Source organism: Culex quinquefasciatus, chromosome 3 (genome assembly GCF_015732765.1).
Source record: "Culex quinquefasciatus strain JHB chromosome 3, VPISU_Cqui_1.0_pri_paternal, whole genome shotgun sequence".
In the NCBI taxonomy this organism is placed as follows: domain Eukaryota; kingdom Metazoa; phylum Arthropoda; class Insecta; order Diptera; family Culicidae; genus Culex; species Culex quinquefasciatus.
The window spans coordinates 75469011-75489060 of record NC_051863.1 but is presented as its reverse complement, the minus strand read 5'-3'; the positions used below and the strand labels follow the sequence as shown (position 1 = coordinate 75489060).

At 37.6% G+C, this 20050-nt stretch overlaps 1 protein-coding gene across 7 annotated transcripts in view; it reads left to right on the top strand.

Moving 5' to 3' along the window:
* The first annotated feature begins 6918 nt into the window (after positions 1–6918).
* LOC6032738 (RIMS-binding protein 2) overlaps positions 6919–20050 on the top strand; it is a 212092-nt gene continuing 198960 nt past the window's right edge. For 3 of the 7 annotated variants that reach the window (XM_038263865.1, XM_038263866.1, XM_038263848.1), the window contains exons 1-2: positions 6919–7432; positions 13265–13646. The gene's annotated coding sequence lies outside the window, so the exon portion shown is untranslated. Of the gene's footprint in view, positions 7468–7513; positions 7983–13247; positions 13647–20050 lie in introns of those variants that run through there. The other 4 variants (XM_038263854.1, XM_038263850.1, XM_038263851.1 and 1 more) reach the window with 4 other exon arrangements.

Below are 20050 nucleotides of genomic sequence, written 5' to 3'. Positions count from 1 at the left end.
TGGTTTATATCATGTTCTGAAAGAAAATCCTTACCGATCTTTTACTATGATACTGTTATAATAGGAAAAAGGTCCATCAGATTTCGGTATGCAGATGAACCGGTCTGTTGCCAAAGTTTTTAGCCAGATTCTCTAACAAAAACGAAACGCAAAATCCATAACCCTACGAAATGGTTCACCTAACAAATAAAACAACCCAACAGGCGAGCAACCGGGGGAACAAAAAAAATCACCTGCAAAATCGCGAACATTCAACAGGGGGCTTTATATGCAGTTTGCCAACCTCAGCTGGCATAAAACCGTGGCGAAAACCGCTACTAAAAAAATCCTTACAAACATTAGCTTTTACATCCCGGCCGACCTGTCCGCACCGCACCGCCACCAGGCCGGCAGTTGCTTCTGCTGAGGTGAGCTTTGCCGTGTGTCGGCTGTTGATTAAAAGTCTATTGGTGTTTTCGCCTCTGGCTTTGCGATAAGGGTTTTCCCCAGAGAAAGAGAGAAAGAGCGTACTCTGTTGATAAAAACGTGACTTTGTGTGGTCACCTAGAAGGGAGATTTGCATTATAAGGAATCGAATGGGATTTATCGATAGTTTGCTAGAAGATTTCTTGAGTTTTTTTAAAAGGTCCAATTAACCAAATTTCCAGTTTTTGCTTTTTGGGTGGCTTTGGTTTGTTGGACCATTTAAAAAAACTCGAGGATTTCGCTTTTCCACACAGACAAAAATATTCCTGTAAATTTAAATTATTTATCATGTATCAAAAGGTGTTGTATATTTACATTAGATTCATTGGAAATCTACATTAGATTCATTGGAAATTTACATTAGATTCATTGGAAATTTACACTAGTTTTGTTGGAATGATTCAAATCAACTAATTCTGATTGGCAAATGGGAATGAGAAATTCGACTAGGATTGCCGTAGGAAAAGGATTTGACCTATGCTCTATTTTATAAATATTGAAGTGGGCAGCAAAAGGAAATTTTTATTTTAAAAAGATGTTTCACCGGTAGGTGAGCTTTCTCGGCGACGGCCAAGTGGGATTACGCTGGACTGGGATTGAACAGACGACGGGTAGGATGTTCGGTGTTACTGCTGCTACCCGCTGCCGACTGAGCCATCTTCGCATTTTGAAAACAAGCGGCTACAGCATCAACTTGTTCAGGTCGATTTATTCGCTCGACAGCATTGCCTTGGCGTTCTCGATTGCGAGATTCCTACTCGAAACTAGGCATCCGAAGGCTTGATTGTTGAGGCAATTGCAAACCTCTTTTTACACCTAAGCTTCCATCCACCTCGGGATTCGAACTGACGACCTTTGGATTGTAAGTCCAACTGCCTACAAGCGACTCCACCGAGGCAGGACTCAGGGAGACGACTCCTACACCTGGATTGAGCTAACGACTTAACTTTCTAGGTTAGACCGGGGCCAACATTGACTTCCCCGTCCGACGGAAGGCGTGGTCAGACAAATCTCGGCCCGAAAAATGCCACCGGGACCGTATTAATTTTTACCATCAAACATCAGGGATACCAACTTACTCAATTCCTTAGGCAAACATAAGTATCTGTGCTGACAATTTAGAACAATTTAGATCGTTAATGTTGGTAAAAAAAACTTTGCATGCAAAAACGTCTTCTTTAAATCAGTAATTACGCTTCTGATTGCCAACTGCTTAGCGTGCAAGACTACCAATCCAGAGGTGTGAGTTTTTGAATCCCACCTGATTTATTTTCGTTTTTGTTCATATACAAAGCTCAAATTCCTGATTCCAAATTTCATAGGTACTGACCGGAATTTGATCCCTGAACCTTCTGCTTGTGAGACAGAAGCCGCAACCATTAAGCCACGGAGCTGGTACCCTTAAACCTAAAAAAAAATTGGCTCAAAATTGACACAGTTACTTATTTTTACCTAAAAACTCAAACCAAACTCTAAAGATTTTCCAAAATTTTAATTTTTCTTTTCACCCTACTAACAGTCAAAACTATTAAACATTTCTAGAGTTTTTTTTTTGAAAAGGTCCTATAAACCAAATTTGATATTTTGCTTTTTGGGTGTTTTTAGAACCGCCTTGAATCAGGGGTATTCAAAAACACCCAAAAAGCAAAAAATGAAAATTTGGTTTATTGGACCTTTTTAAAACAAACTCTGGATTTTCGTTTCTCTCATTAAGTTTGTGGTTTTCGGGGAAAAATCACGACTGAGGTTATCATTTTTACCGTAATCTGCTATCTTGTCGTGTGTCCCTTTTTAAGGTTTAATGTCATTAAACGCTTTTTCCGAATGTTTGTATGGGACTTCGGATAATAGAATCATTCATTTTTTTATTTTCCCATTCTTCAATTTTGAATATCAAATTCAAGTTGCAAACCCATTTTAGTCTAGTTTGAATAGTTTATTGCCTATTGAATGACAAAATGCATTCGGCTATGGATAGTATGCTTATTTATTTGGCGACATCTCATACCCTTAGTGTCGTGACGATTAAACAAGGGCGTCTATGTGATGTGTTCCTACACCTGTTACTAATTTTCGTTGTTCTGGGGGTGGCTATTAGTAGCAAAACAATTGGTACAAAACAAAACTTATGTACGTGGGTGTACGTACAGATTACTGAACATAAGATTACGAAATGTTTACTGGATCAAGCTGCCGTCGGGTATGAGAATTATTCATTCATTTATTCATTGTAAAAATTAGGGAGTCTACCCTACCTTACTAACACATTTTCAGGTTCCTGGCGCTTTTTGGGTGTAAGCACAGGGTAAACCAGGTGCCCTAGTAGCAACATGCGCTAACTAAAATTCCCATACCTTAAAATCGAGATCTACAAACTGACATGGCGGGCGCCGATGGTGGCCAATTACTGTTACCTATTTGCAACTGATCTAGTTTTAGCAATCATGCTGTTGATAAGGGAAACACCACTAGATCGCTGCAGCCTATGATCGGTCGTGCTGAAAGGATATTTCGGTTCTGTTCTGCAACGGAGGGGCAACCATGGGTGGTCTCTGAAGCTTATGCTCATACTCTGATTCATTCATTGACGAAAGGTTGCAACATAAACTAAGAACACTGACGCTTTATGGACGGTTTCCATACAAGCAGATGGCCAAAAATCAAACTCATTGTTTTAAGAGACTAATACTAAACGTTTCTCAAAAAGAATAAAGCTCGAAACACCCTCCTTGCAATGCTTCTCTAATTTTATAATATTTTTGTTTTCATAAAATTATAGTTTTAAGGTCCTTTTCGGTGCTGGCGGTTTATTGTAATTTGTAATTTGTTGTTTTATTGGTTATGATGAGGTGGATCATTATAAAGGTTTGTATACCACAGATTTACGAATTTTACATCAGTTACATTTTGTAAATTGGGAAGGGGTAAAATTGAATGGTTTGATATTACCTATTTTATGATGTCATTTCACTTCAATTTAGGCATTATAACGGAAAAGTGGTCAATTTACACATTTTAAGGGGCTACATACATGTAGAAAATCACAAAATTGCATATCACAAAAAAATAATTAAATTCTCTAAAAAGATGATTTTTAATTACCGTAAACCGGGGTGACTTTGATAGGATTTCGTTTTGTTTTTAGAATATTTTCCAACAGGTAAGGTTTTTCTCAAGATTATTATTTTTAAAACATGTACTGGGGTAGACCACACAAAGTCCATGCACTATTTCAGAAAAAAAGTTTTTTCAATAATGTTTTGAAAAATAGTTACGTTAAAAATTCTTAGTTTTAATTCCGGGGTGACTTTGATAATCATAGATTTTCTTGTTAAAATCATATTTAAGATGTTCAAACTTTGTTTGTACGATAAATGTACCATCACTAAAGTAGCTGATATAGTTATTAAGAAAAAAATCAATGTTTATATTTAGTTAACTAAGTGTATAAGCTTTTTAGCAAAATACATATAAATTCAGGAAAAATTGTTAAAAAAGTCAGAATTTTACCTGAAATTTGGTAAAAATAGTTTTGTTTGTAAAATTATCGATTTATATAGCATTTTATACTGAATTCTAAGCACGAATCACAAGTTTTCACATTTTACATGAAATTTGTTCAACTGAAATTGCCTTTTAATTTGGAGATTTTTTTTAAATTGTGTTTCAAAAACACATATTATTTATTATTTTCAAACTTTTTTAACCTTCTCCTAGTGGAAAATTGTCCAAAGAATCCGAAAACGCATTCCGTTTCCCGATTAAAAATCATTTTCATTGAGAAAATCAAGACACTTTGAAGAAGTTGAAAATAATGAGATTCATCAACATTTTCTTAACTATAGTTAACTAACTTTTTAAAATTGTCAAAATTTTATGAAAGTTCTTCTTGAGGTACTTTGAACACTTCTCTACCACGATCAGTATGTTTCTAAACCATTCCTTACGTATTTTAATTGTACTCTTCATTTTGCGAAAAAATCGCAAACCTATCAAAGTCACCCCGGCTATCAAAGTCACCCCGTTTTACTGTACTCCTGAAAGTTACATAAAGATATTTCATTATTAAACTGAGTAAGAGACGATATAAGCTCAAATTTTTGCCATGCGCAAAGCGAACCGTATAACTTTTTGTTCGTTTTTCCCTGAACACCGAGTTGATTTACGGGTGCCACGATATCTCAAGACGGGATAGACCAAATTGGCTGAAATTTGAGATATATCCCGTGTGCATGACGAAGCCCGATTTTTTAATTTTGATTTTTAGCAATATACAGAAATCAAAAACTCAAAAATAATGCAATATATTTATATTTTTTTAATATGAACATTATGAAAATCGGCCTTCGTCAAAATTTTGAGCTGAATTGATCGAAGCAGTGTATATTTTATATTTTAATCTCGACAACGATACATCCAAATGTATTCAAATTTGTGTTGTTAATAGATGGAAATGAATATTTTAATGCCCTGTAAACAGATTTAAAAAAAATATGAGTTATTCCAGGTCAACTGGTTACACTTTTCGAATCGACCTCCACCGATTTGGACCAAACTTAGAGGGGACGTTCAAAAAAACTATAAATTTCCAACCACTGAAAGTAGACCTTGAGTGCAAGCATAGGCCTCGTGCTTATTTTTATTTTTGTAGTGCTGTTTCTCGACAATGGTTTGGATAAGTTTGAGATATGCATTGATTCTTATGTCAAATTGTCCAGTGAACCCAATGATTATCAAATAAAAAATATATAAAATAAGGAGGTTTCAAACTATAAACTGCTAAGTAACAATATGGAAAGGCATTTGAAGGTTGATATTTTATTTTAAATGAATTTCTTGGACAATTTTATGTAAAAAAAAACAACAAGAAGAAAGTATTTTGGTTAAATAGTTGGAAAGTTACGAGTAAAAGGTTAAAAGAATAAAAAGTTTTTTTAGAAAATCGACAAAAAAGAGGGTGGTAAAAAGAAAAGAGGGGACTTCTCATATATTGCCAATTGGCGTCTGTTACGTCACTTGGACGTGCTACCGACGACAACAACACCTCCGAGGCAGGAACCTCTCGGATGAACGACTCGAAAGCAGAACCCAGAAACGCAGCCACACCCGAAGCTAGAGAAGGGATCGACGAACAAGCAGTGTAACGAAATAGAACCAATACCACCACCAGGAATAAAAGGCGCTAGGGACAATAGATGCACTTTTACTCTATTGAATCTATCGTGTAAACTCGCAGTAGGCCGACGCTTCACTGAAAATTAATTTCTAGCTTTCGTACGCATCTTATTTACCTAGTTTAAGGATAATTGTGCTTGAGAAAACTGTTTTTAGAGCACCTTCACGCAGGTACTAATGCGACATGAATTTATTGCGAAATTACTAATTATCAACATATCTCTAACTAGTTCGTAAGCACATTCTATTGCCCAGAAAAAGCGCTACAAACTCTAGCGAATTCTATTATAATTAACTATTAAGTAAACTGTCGATCAGGTAAAGCGTAACTTGCGATGATTAACTGCGGGAATCTAATATCTATGAATTCTATAGCGCACCGGCTGACACGAACCGCATGTTGATCATTCCGGCTTACGAGCGGACATAGGGCACTAAACGTAAGCAAACAAACTTATCTAGATAAGTTTCACTGAATTCCTGTACTGAATTACCTCTATTTTCCTTCCCAAACATGCATTTTAGGGGTCGAAATAAAGTTGTTCTCCTTACTCGCAAAATTGAAGTCGATTCACGTAGCCACTTCACGTACAACGCAGCGTATTTAATTGTCTGGAAATCCTAAGCCCACAGTTACCTTGTAACAGCGTCTTTGGATCAAGGCACTCGTATCGCTTTCATTGATACAAACAGTAACAAAACTGCTCGATACCATGTGATAAAAAACTAGTCCAACGCACACCGAGAGAGAGGGAGCGTGCGCTCAGAAACTAAACCCAAGAGCACAAGGATAACGTAAAGAGAGTATGATAGCGAACCAAGCACGGGACTGTGTTTGTGCTCCTTGTTGGTGTCCATCTATTTTCAAACGCAGAAATACACTGAATGACTTTTCGGTGCCATTTACCCTAATCCGCGTGACGACGACGTTGCAGGGTGACCACCACCACCCATTTCAACCACCCAGCCCCCCTCCTTTCGTCTCTCGCGTGTGAAAATCTCCACTCTTCACTTTGGCGCGCGCTCTCACTCTCCGCTCCCACAATCGCACCTTCCGCTTTGAGCCTGTTCTTCGTTTGTGACCGCGCGCGTGAGCCTGGCAGTGCGCCGACGCGGGAGCTTTCGGAGAAAGCTTTCGACCTTTTCCGAATTTGGCGTCCCGCTCGAACCTGGGGGGAGCTCGTATGGGGTGGTTTCTTTCTGGCACGGCAGGTAGTTTGGCGCAGCCACGGTAGATGTCGTCGTCATCGTTGCCGTCTTCAATCGATGATGTTCCGACACCGTCGGAGAGTACCGTGTACAACCAGCTCCGGAGCGGATGGTGTGTGGAACCTTTGGTGACCCATTTTTTCCACGGAGCAAAAGTGTGTGGACGACGGGCGGGACGTTTTTTTTTCCTGGACACTTTTCCTCGTTGATCTTGGCTGGAAAAAAACGGTAGTGAAATCTGGACAGGAGTGAATTTCGTGGTATTCGCGGTGCGAAGGACGATCTCCCGCAGGAATCGATGACCTGGGGCAGGTTTTAACCTGGGGCCGCGTGAGTGTGACGGTGTGTGTGCGTTCGTCTCAAGAAGTTCGATTTTTCACCAAAGGAAAAACCCTCTGAGCTGGTGTGAACTTCCCCTCGTGAACGGGGACCAACGGGGTGTCGGGAAACCCGGAGATCCGTGGTACGTGGTGTGTCGATTGAAGTTTCCGACAAGCCGTGGACGGGAAAAGGAGAAAAACTCCGGATTTCTCAAGTTGAAGGAAAAACGCAAAACACGTAACTCGATTATTAGATAAAGAAGGTAAAGAGAGCTCAACGAACCAAAGAATTCGAAAGGTGGCTGGGAAAAGTTTTCCTCCGGTTCTGCCTTCGTGTCTGTGTGCTTTTGTGTGTATGTATGTGTGGGGGGAAAAATTCCAGCCGAAAAATGGTCCACGTGCGTATGTGAGTGTGTGTGCTCTTGCGCGTGTGTTACGAAAGCATCGTGGATGCAAATGAGTGAATAAATTATCTCGGTCTAGGCCTAGAAAATCGCGAGCCGAACCCAAAGAAGAAACAACAATTGTTCTGCGAGCAAAAAAAAAAAGTTGCGAAAAGTGGTTTCAGAAAGTCGATTCCAGGACAAACGGAGTGAGTGCCGAGAAGCGCAGAACCAGCGATAAATCTTGTAGAGAAAAAGAAAAGTTAATTAAAAGTTTTACGCCAAATAGACGAGAAAAAATTGGCTCTTTTTCGTCGCAAAGCAGGAAGAACTCAATCGGACAGTGAGGTGAAAACGAACAAACGAAAATCCATAAATCGCCCAATCGTTCAGCATCGTGATCCTCGCGAGAAGAGGACCCACACAGAGGGTGAGAAAGTTTTCCACCGAGCAGCAGTAGCAGAAGCAGTGTCAGCATCGCTGCACAATTCACTTAGTTCCAGGATATCTCTCAGCCACCCACCCCCACAACACTCCACAACTCCAACCCACCGGATGAATCAGTGCGCTTCCCATTAGGAGGTTTTCCCCCCTCCAGCAGCGGGACCACTTTTTTTGCTGTTGTGGTTGGTCCCGGTCACGGTACGGCACAGCTCATTCCACTTTTTTCTCACTTCTACTTTGATCCTTGAGCGTTGCCAGCTTTGAAAAAAAGTTCATTTCTTGATTGCATGAATATTGTATTTCTTAGAAAATTACTTGATTACGTTATCTTTACTTAAGTATTTGCTACGTGCAGGTATTCCAAAAAGTTTATTATTGTGTATTTTGAAATTCAAAATTTATTACAGAGCAAAAAAGTAATACACCAAAAGTTAAAGAACGAGAGGATAGTCCTCACGAAAAGAAACTATTTTGCGATAGTATAGTCCTCTTGCGTGTTCATTCGTTCATTGGGACAGTTCATCCATTTACTTCCCCATCCGACGAAAGGCGTGGTCAGACAAATCTCGTCTCGAAAAATGCTACCGGGACCGTCTGGAATCGAACCCAAGCCGACTGGGTGAGAGGCAACCACGCTTACCCCTACACCACGGTCCCGGATGATTGTACGTCCAATTTTCTTTAAAATGAGTCCTGTGTCAAGTTTGTACAGCTCACTGTTCTGGAGTTATCGCAGTTCAAAAATTGAGGTTTTAAGGGGTTACATACATGTAAAAAATCAAAATTTCATAAAACCAAAATAATACTGAATTCATTAAAAATATAGCTTGAATAAACTAAGTTAGAGGCGATTTAATCTCAAAATATTGTCATGCGCAAAGCGGACTGTCAAACTTTCTGAGCGTTTTTTTCTCAAAACACCAAGTTGATTTACGGGTGCCACAATATCTAGAGATATGATAGACCAAATTGGCGGAAATTTGAGGTGAAGACTTTCAAGGCATATCCCGTGTGCATGACGAAGCCTGATTTTTGAGTTTTGCTTTTTAAAAAAATACAAAAATCAAAAACTGACGATTTTTTATATGAAGATTTTTTATAACATTTTCTATGGATCAAATATAGTCCCCTTGGAAAAATCTGTCAAGTAAGATAGTTTTTGTCAAGAAAGGCCAGGAAAATAATTTTTCAAACGTGATTTAAAAAAACCATGGTTCCAAAAACACGGCCATTTTCGAGAATTTTCGCAAAAACCACATTTTTCAAAAAATCTGAACTTTGTGCCGTTTCAACCGATTTTTGCTGTCTTGGATGGATAGGTGATTAGTTTACCTTTCAAGGAAACATAATTTAAGATCCGAAAAAGCAGCCAAACATTTCAAAAAGTCATATAAAAACATAAATAATTGAAAATAAAAACTGGATTTTTCGACGCGCCACGTGCAAAAACGGGAAATTGTCGAAATTGAGCAATTCTCTACGGAATCCGAGACGGAATCGGCCGATTTAAACCATTTTTATTTTTTGTATTTTTTTATTTGACTCAAACTTTGTGGGGGCCTTTCCTATGACCAAAGAAGCTATTTTGTGTCATTGGTTCACCCATACAAGTCTCCTTACAATTTTGGCTGCTGTCCATACAAAAATGGTATGTAAATATTCAAACAGCTGTAACTTTTGAGTGAATTTTCTGATCAAGTTGGTGTCTTCGGCAAAGTTGTAGGTATTGTTGAGGACTATTCAGAAAAAAATGGTACACACAAAAAAAATTGCCGATTTTTTAACTAATATTTTTTTTACAAAAAATCAATTTCCCAAAATATGTATTTTTTGATTTTAGAGATTTTTTGATTTGTTTTAGGGGACAAAAACCCGCAACTTTTGAGTCATAGAGAAACATGGTCAAAAAATCTGCCACCGAGTTATGAATTTAAAAAAAAAAGTGATTCCTGGAAAAAATCGAAATTTTATGCAAAAACAAATTTGGCGTAATTTTTTAAATGTAAAATTGAATTTCCAATCGAAAAGTACTTTACAGATTTTTTGATAAAAGGCTCTGTTTTCAAGATATAGCCACCGAAAGTTTGATTTTAGAGAAATATTTGCAGTTTTTCGATTTTTAAAAATAGTGACCATGAGTGACCATTTCTAAAAATATTTTTTTTTTTGAAAAGTTCAGAAAATTTGCTATAAAATTGTCTAAGAGACATTAAAGATTGGACCTCTGGTTGCTGAGATACAGCAGCTTAAACAAACAGAACCACGAAAATTGAAGTTTTCTATGTCTCACCCATTGGTGGGCTGCATTTTCTAATGTCGATATCTCAGCAACTAATGGTCCGATTTTCAATGATAAAACATGAAACATTCGTGAAATTTTCCGATCTTTTCTAAAATAATATTAAAAAAAATATCAAAACTAACATTTTAAATGGGCGTAATAATCAATGTTTGGCCCTGTTTGAGTGACTCAGAAAACATCTATTTTCGTGTTTCTTTTTGTTTATGCCGCTGTATCTCAGCAACCAGAGATCCAATCTTCAATGTCTCTTAGACAATTTTATAGCAAATTTTCTGAACTTTAAAAAAAAATATGTTTAGGAATGGTCACTCATGGTCGCTATTTTTAAAAATCGAAAAACTGCAAATATTTTGCTAAAATCAAACTATCGGTGGCTATATCTTGAAAACAGAGCCTTTTATCAAAAAAAACTGTAAAGTACTTTTCGATTGGAAATTCAATTTTACATCAAAATATTACGTCAAATTTGTTTTTGCATGAAATTTTGATTTTTTTCAAAAAATCACTATTTTTTCAAAAATTCATAACTCGGCGGCAGATTTTTTGACCATGTTTCACTATGGCTTAAAAGTTGCGGGTTTTTGTCCCCTAAAACATATCAAAAAATCTCGAAAATTAAAAAAAATACGTATTTTGGGAAATTGAGTTTTTGTGAAAAAAATGTTAAATAAAAAATCGGCATTTTTTTGCGCGTACCAATTTTTTTCTCAATAGTCCTCAAAAATACCTACAACTTTGCCGAAGACACCAAATTGATCAGAAAATTAATTCGAAAGTTACAGTTATTTTATATGGACAACTGCCAAAATTGTATGGAGACTTGTACGGGTGAACCAATGACACAAAATAGCTTCTTTGGTCATTTTTCGAGACGAGATTTGTCTGATCACGCCTTCTGTCGGACGGGAAGTAAATATTGGCCCCGGACTAACCTAAAAAGGTTAGGTCGTTAGCTCACTCCAGGTGTAGGAGTCGTCTCCCTGGGTCCTGCCTCGGTGGAGTCGCTGGTAGGCAGTTGGACTAATAATCCAAAGGTCGTCAGTTCGAATCCCGGGGTGGATGGAAGCTTAGGTGTAAAAAGAGGTTTGCAATTGCCTCAACAATCAAGCCTTTGGACACTTAGTTTCGAGTAGGAATCTCGTAATCGAGAACGCCAAGGCAATGCTGTAGAGCGAATAATTTGATTATTTTTTTTCAAATAGTTACGCTAAAAATTCTTATTTTGAATTCCGGGGTGACTTTGATAGTCATAGTTTTTCTTGTTAAAATCAGATTTAAGGTGTTCAAACTTTATTTTTACGTCAAATGTAACATTACCAAGGTTGCTAATTTAGTTTTCTAGGAAAAAATCAATGTTTATATTTAGTTAACTGAGTTTATAAGCTTTTTAACAAAATACATATAAATTCCAGGTAAAATTGTTCAAAAGTCAGAATTTTGCCTGAAATTCGTTAAAACTTGATATGTCTATAAAATTATCGATTAATATTGCATTTAAAACTGAATTAGAAGTAAAAATCAAAAGTTTTCACATTTTATATGAAATTTGTTTGACTGAAAATGCCTATGAAACAAGAGATTTTTATTTATTTATGTTTCAAAAACACATAACATTTATTATTTACAAACTTATTCAACCTTCTCCTAGTGGAAAATTGTCCAAAAGATCCTAAAATGCATTTCGTTTACCGATTCAAAATTATGTTCGTTGAGAAAAACATGACACTTTGAGAAGATTTAAATAATGTTTTTCATCAACATTTTCTTAATTATAGTTAACTAACTTTTTAAACTTTTCAAAATTTTATGAAAAGTTTTTCTTAAGGTACTTTGAACACTTCTCTACCACGGTCAGTATGATTCAATACCATTCCGTACGTATTTGAGTTGTACTCTTCATTTTTCGGAAAAATCTCAAACCTATCAAAGTCACCCCTGCTATCAAAGTCACCCCGTTTTACGGTACCAAAAGTTGATTTTTTGCCGCTAAGGCTAAGAAATTTAGAGCCTAATCGGAGAACTTTTTTTCGGTTTAGGCTCTTTTCAAATAGAATTGCTGTATGAATTGTTCATGCAGATCAGCTGTTTGCACGTGAGTTTTACTTTTTAACTATCATAGGAATTTACAAAGAGCGTGCAAATGGTGGAGACCAAGATTGCGTTCAGCCTCTCTATTAACGACAAGTTTTTTTATATCTTGAAAATAAAATTACTACAAATTTCGTGGGATTGAGGTCACATGGGATGTCATATCATCGTCAGCTTACATCCATTTGCACAGCCTCTGACAAAATTGTCAGAGGATTTAGCTGCTCAAGTTTGGATGTACCTCATCATGTTATAGCTTTTAGAAAAAGTTGGCAACACTGAACACTTTTTCTTTCTTCCTACATGTCCCAAAAATAATACATCACATCGATTGTGTACCGATTTGCACTTATCTTCCTACTCCTTGTTTTTTACACCTCATAAATCCAGAATACACACACCCAAACACACACTGCATGAAGAGTAGCCCACTTTGAAAGCTCATCGTCGACGGTCCGTCATGTGACGAAGGGAGTGCTGCTTCTGCTGCTGCTGGGAAGTCGCACTAGCAAGGACGTGGGACTACGTCAATACACACACACACACAAACAACACTGCACGCGAAGAAAGTGCCTAAGAGCAACTCCACCGCGCGCGAGCAAACGTGTGTGTGAGTGCGTTTTAAAAATAGCTCCCGTTAAATATCGCATTAGACAGTTCAGAGAAAGAGAGAAAGAGTCACACACACGGGCACACATGAGCACACAGACACGTATGGAGAAAGGAGGTGTGGGACACGCGAGTGGTCCTCAAGTGAGGGTGTGTGTGATTGTGAGAGTTTGTGTGGGCGTATGTTCGAGTGAGTTTTCCGTGGAAAAGTCACCGATAAAAGCGTATCAGGCGGCAGCACTTAATCATCATTATCGTCATCATTGTAGCCGGGCGCCGTGTCATAATCGCGACGACGAGTGCCGAACGCCATTAGCCGACGGCGACGACGGTGATATATTTTGGCATTTGTGTTTGTGTTCTCGCACGAGTGACAGTTCAACAATAGAGCAACAGCAGAGGAAAATACGCACTCATTGGAGTAGCATCACATACTCACACGCACACCGTGATAGTGTCGTCGTGAAAAAGATTGCACTTTGTGGCTTGAAAGCGCAGGAGTGAGTGAACAAACAAACAAACAGTGAGTGAGTGAGAGGTGAGCAAGTGTGCAAGCGAGAGGCAAGCAGCATCCTACGGAGGAGATCAGAGCAGCAGCGCGCATTAGCAGTTATGGTGATGCTGTAAAACACTTTGAAAGCTACTAAATAGGTCAGTACGGTAAAACTTTTCATTTAATTACGCTACATTATGGGTGGTGGTGGTGGTGGAGGGTTGGAAACGCGAGGGGCAAGCGCGGGAAGTTGCTCAACAGTTGAGGGAAAGGACACGGCGACGTAACACTTGGTTGCGGAAATTGTTGATTCTATTCAGAGATATCAAGTTGCCGCAAGTGAAGCATATTTCACAAAGTTTGCACCATAATTTAAATCGAGCGCATCCGCTGAGATCCGTGCTTCACAGGATCCGGAAAAGCGGTAAAATCAAACTTTTTATCCCACAGTATCAGTCGTCGTGTAAAAAGTTTTAATTGCTGCTACAGCGAAAAATTGCCAACTCAAATGCACATTTAGCAACATCTGACGTCCATCTGTAAATGCAAAAGTGGGAACGAAAGCTCCCACGAAAACCTTAAGATCCGTGTTTCCCGATGTTTCGTTTCAGTTTGCATAACATGATAACATGGTAGATATGACCTTTGGCTTCGACTGGGATTTCTCGTAAACAAGTTACAGTCCAGACTCAATTATCCGAAGCCCCGATTATCCGAAGTTTCGATTATCCGAAGTTCGATTATCCAAAGGTTTGTATTGGACTTCGGATAATCGAATCATGACCAAACAATTTTTTTTTCGCATTATATCATTTTCTTACTTTTAACCAGGGCTGCGGAGTCGGGTCATATTTCAAGCGACTCCGACTCCGGATTTCTGGGATTAGCCGACTCCGACTCCGACTCCAACTCCGGCCCACCAACTCTAGCCGACTCCGACTCCGTTGGCTCCTACTCCGACTCCACACTAATTTAAATATATTTCAAAAGTTAGTTTACTATTATTTCGAAAACATTGATAAATAGGATTATTTAAAAACTCTTTAAGTGGAAAAAACCGGGAAAAAGTTTCTTGTTTTACAAGTTTTAGACGTTATTGAAACAGAAATGAAAAAAAAAAACGCCAGTTTTGAAGGCATTTTCAGAAGAACAGTTTGGTAATTAAATTTGGATTTATTTACTTAACCTCAAATTTTCACTAAATTGATTGAAAGCTAAAATATTAAATTGTTATTTTTCAATGATCATTAAAAGAAAGCTGGCCTTAATGATTGATTTAACATATTAATTCAATTTGCTCACTTTTAAGCTGACAGTTTTAAGAAGCACAGTGACTATCATAGTCACCTTGTATTTTTAAATAACAATTTTAAACGAAACTATTTTTTAAAGCTTCATTGAAATTTTTAAGACGTACATGGACATCACGCCAAGGCTGATGAAGTTTATAATTACAAATCAATGTATAAAAATCTTCGTGGTTAGAACGTTTAAGGGGTCCTTTTTAAATATCCGTGAATCCGTGATATCCTAGAAAATATTTTACTTAGGATTTTTTGATTTATTTGAATTTTTGATTTTTTTGGCTTCCTCTCCGAGGAATGCCATATAAAATCACTTGAAAATTGGCCAAAAAATGTCACTGCGATTTCTCGGAACTGGCTGAACGGATTTGGACACTTCCGGTTGCATTCGATCCCTCTTAGCTTCCGATAAGTCGCTATTGAAAATCTTCCCCGTAGCCCTTTCCTGTCAAAAGATATTTAGGAAAAACGATTTGCAAACCTAAAACTGAAAAACAAAAACGATGAAAATTTTTCAAAATTGCTTCATTTTTGCATAACTAGGTAGTCTGGAATGTCCTCCTTCCCGGGCTGAAACGGGACAAAAATCCATTGGAATTTGCCAAAGTTACAGCCACTTTAAGAAAACTGTTTGCATTCAGCCACCTTCAAATCGACTAAAACGAGGCCAAAATTAACCGAAATGTCGGCATGTTGCACATTTTGGAAAGCTCTTTCAAAACCCAATCCACTGAGATACATATCTCGACGAATTATTAAGCTTAGTCGTTAATATCTGCGCTAAACTGCTATTTTTGACGATACCAATGCATTATCACATGCTGGTTCGCCCATCCGGCTAAAAACCCACAACTATTATACTTCATTCGAAAGCATTTTTCATCGTGCTTCGAATGTCATCTTAGAAATAAAATTCCCTTTGTGAATCGCGTCCAGCATGCAAATATTTCACCCGACCTCAAATCAGGTCCAAAATAGCCTCAAAAGTCGAGCGGCCGGAAGATTGCTCGAAAACTCAAGTCGAGCACCTTCCGGCCGGAAGATTGCTCGACAACGCGCAGGGAGAAAAAAAAAACAAATCAGCTCAGAGAGCGAGCGGGAGAGAACGAGATTCGAACCCACAGGCAAAAATAAAACTCTGGGGCGCGCCCTAGCTCACTACGCCGACTCGACTTGCTGAGAAGAGTGCAACAAGAACGCGACCAACTGGTCGCAATTGGTTTACGGCAGACTATTTTATTTTGGGGGAACCCGAGTTTTGGCTTCCTCTCCGAGGAATGCCATATAAAATCACTTGAAAATTGGCCAAAAATGTCACTGCGATTTCTCGGAACTGGCTGAACGGATTTGGACACTTCCGGTTGCATTCGATCCCTCTTAGCTTCCGATAAGTCGCTATTGAAAATCTTCCCGTAGCCCTTTCCTGTCAAAAGATATTTAGGAAAAACGATTTGCAAACCTAAAACTGAAAAACAAAAACGATGAAAATTTTTCAAAATTGCTTCATTTTTGCATAACTAGGTAGTCTGGAATGTCCTCCTTCCCGGGCTGAAACGGGACAAAAATCCATTGGAATTTGCCAAAGTTACAGCCACTTTAAGAAAACTGTTTGCATTCAGCCACCTTCAAATCGACTAAAACGAGGCCAAAATTAACCGAAATGTCGGCATGTTGCACATTTTGGAAAGCTCTTTCAAAACCCAATCCACTGAGATACATATCTCGACGAATTATTAAGCTTAGTCGTTAATATCTGCGCTAAACTGCTATTTTTGACGATACCAATGCATTATCACATGCTGGTTCGCCCATCCGGCTAAAAACCCACAACTATTATACTTCATTCGAAAGCATTTTTCATCGTGCTTCGAATGTCATCTTAGGAAATAAAATTCCCTTTGTGAATCGCGTCCAGCATGCAAATATTTCACCCGACCTCAAATCAGGTCCAAAATAGCCTCAAAAACGTCTTAGCCAAGCCAAGACAAGTCAAGTCATTTCGGGAAATGACAATATGTATCGCGTTCTTAGATACCTATCCTTGAGCCATCGATCGACTCCGTTAGCGATACACTTTTACCCTTTCTTAAATTTTCACTTTAGCTACGGAATGTGAGAGCGGAATGCGAGAGAGGAGAGAGTTTACGGAAATTATGACTTGTTCGAGCACTGCATTAGTTTTTACGCCGTGTCAGCATTAGACAGCTCGCATGCATTGTTCACATGGATTTTCGTCGGCAGACCGTAGGCGTATTTTACTTTTACTGGGATAGAATAGCATTCAATTTAGTAAGTCTATAGACTATATACTTTATAAAGTAATATGCTTTCTGTCAAAAGGATCGCAAAGTTATTACTTTAAATTGTTTTAAAAATCCATTTTAAATCCTTTGCGGTTGTATAAAGTGTCATGGTACCCAGAAATTTAAGCTTTATCATTGTGAATAATAATATTAGCAATTTAGTTGAATTTTAGAACTCAATCAACGAATTGTCTATATATATACAATGTATATTATACATGTACATTCTCAATATAAAAATTTGTGTATGAACCGAGAAGAGGAAGCCCCCATTCACCTAGGTGGATTAAGTAACGTTTTCTATATTTAAAAGGAAGCGCGCGATACTTCTTGCATCTTCACCTAAAACGAAGCTTTATGAATGGTCGTGCACCTCCATGAAATTATATGAAAAAACTTAGAGTTGGATAAAAAACAAAAATCCACAGGATAAATATTAGGGTGTTTCATCCAAACAAAAAAGTTCTCAGAATCAGGCAAACCGAGGTTCCCCTAGTAGAGGATACCCATAGGGACTCTCAGGCCAAATATCAGCCCATTTGGTTGAGAATTGGCCTGTCCCCAGCGGTTCAAAGTTTACATGTAAATTACTATGGGATTTTTATGCTTTTTGTTCAATCGTTTGTACAGGTCTGGGGTAGAGGGTGACGATTCTCGAGGTTTTCAATTTCCCGGGAATCGAGAGTTGAATTTGGCCATTTCCCGGGAATTCCCGGGACCCGGGAGTTTTTTTTTACTATACCAATAGTGGCAAAATTTAAAAAGAAAAGTATGTATTAAATTTGTTATTTATTCGTTATCTAATTAAGTATCCTCATAATTTTGAGGAACTATATAGTTTACTATAATTGTTTTAAAATGTTTACGAATCATAATTCGCAATGAGTGACTTTTCAAATGTTTCACAAACTTATTCCATGAACTTCTTATTATTCAATTTTTGTGAAGTAAAAACATAGCTGATATAAAATTTTCCAGTATCGAGATTTTTGCAATATGATAAATAACGACTCAAAACAATAATTTATTTTTTTTCATCCTTTTTAAGGTCAACAGAAGGTAAATTTTAATTGAAGATATATTTACAGTTATCAGGAAAACCGGAGTATTCACAATTGGCGAACCTTAACTTTACAAAGATTACCGCACCAAAGTTTAATATTGAGGTTGACGTGAAACATAAAATGACATCGCTTAGACATCAAACAAAGAAATTACCTTGAAAATTAAGTTGGGTACTTAGAATTTAAAAAAAATAAGAGGATTGCTATGCTGTGAACTTATCTTGAAAAACTAACTTAATCCACCTATGTGGTTGTTGCCTTCCTCACTTTTTACCAACATTTGGTGATATGATGGGTTTGGACACAAATTCTATCTACCATCAGTGGGGGTGACATTGGGTCTGGGGGGTGAGATTGGGTCAAAGTGATTTTTTACGGATTTTACCATTTCTCAGGTTCTTCTCAATGAAAATGAATTCTGTTGAAAGGGTTGTGTAGGGGACATCTTAAGATGACTCCGCTGAAAAAATCTCGTTCCTAGAACAAATCCTGTTATTTTGGCAGCTGTCTAAAGTTGGGGTACGTTTTTGGCCAAAAATGACCTCTCGAAAAATCATTTTTCTAATATTTTTGTTAGAATTGCTTGAAAACTACCCAAATGTTTGAAAATGTCCACTTCAAACATTGTAGCATGTCAATACGATTCCCTCGAACAAGAAACACTGTTAGATGACTTGTTTTTACCATATCGTTGTATTTGAGCAACATTTTAGTTTCATTTGACCCAATGTCACCCCCTCTAAAGGGTGAGATTGGGTCAATTTTCAAACTATTGGCATTTAAGGTAGTGTTCATCAAAATCCACCATATTTTGGGAAAATGTTAGTAAACTATCTAAGAACAAATCTACGATGAAAGATTTCCGATGTTATTTAAATTGTTTTTGTTATTAAGAAAATACTAGAGGTGTATCGTTTTTTGACCCATAGTCACCCCCACTGATGGTATCTTCTATCACTTTTGCCGTTTTCCGCTACACAGAAAAAAATAATGTAAATTTGGAAGCTGTAATTTTGGATGGTTGAATATTACCTCTTTTATGATGTAATTTTACCTCAATTTAGACTGAAAAAGTGTCATTACACCAGAAAAGTGGTAAAATTACACATTTCCAGAGGTAAAATTACATCTTTTTTCTGACATAAAAGATGTACCCCTTCCCAGATGTAATATTACCATGATTTTTTTTCTGTGTATTAAATCAACATTTTCAGATGTATCAACAATGGAGAGTTGCTTGCTCACTTTAATTTGAGCTATTTGTAACTTTGGAACAGTCAAAAACACTTTATGAAAGCTGTAATTCATGATAAAAGTGCTGATAGGTCGATAATAGAAATAGGCTGAGAAAGGGTATAGTTCCCCTATATACAAAATTTCGACGGTTTTATTCGAACGCAACAATTCAACACGGAACGTCCGATCGAGGTGCTCTTTGTTGCGTTGGGTTCGTATGGTAAGTTCGTGAGTGTCAACAAGTTACAACCGATTCCGGAAAATTTGCAGATTGTATGGGAAAGGTTAAAATTAAGTTTTGATCACAGGAGGCTGATTAAGCAAAAAAGTCAATAACGTCAACAAACGAAAAAAGGCAGAACGAATTTTGTCAGGTAAGGCTTGTTTCTCAATAAAAAAAAAAAAACAAAAATGTCACTTAAGCGGTCATAACTTGAGACTGAGCGTTGTCAGATCTTCAAAGTTTTGGACTCATTAGAAAGGTCTTTTGATTACCTTATCGACGATCGGTCGGAAGATGGATCCGGACATAGTTTAAATGCATTTAAGTGAGATCCGGCACCAAAAAAATACATAAATATCACTTAAGTGGTCATAACTTGAGACAGGGTTGTCAGATCTTCAATGTATTGGACTCATTGGAAAGGTCTTTCGA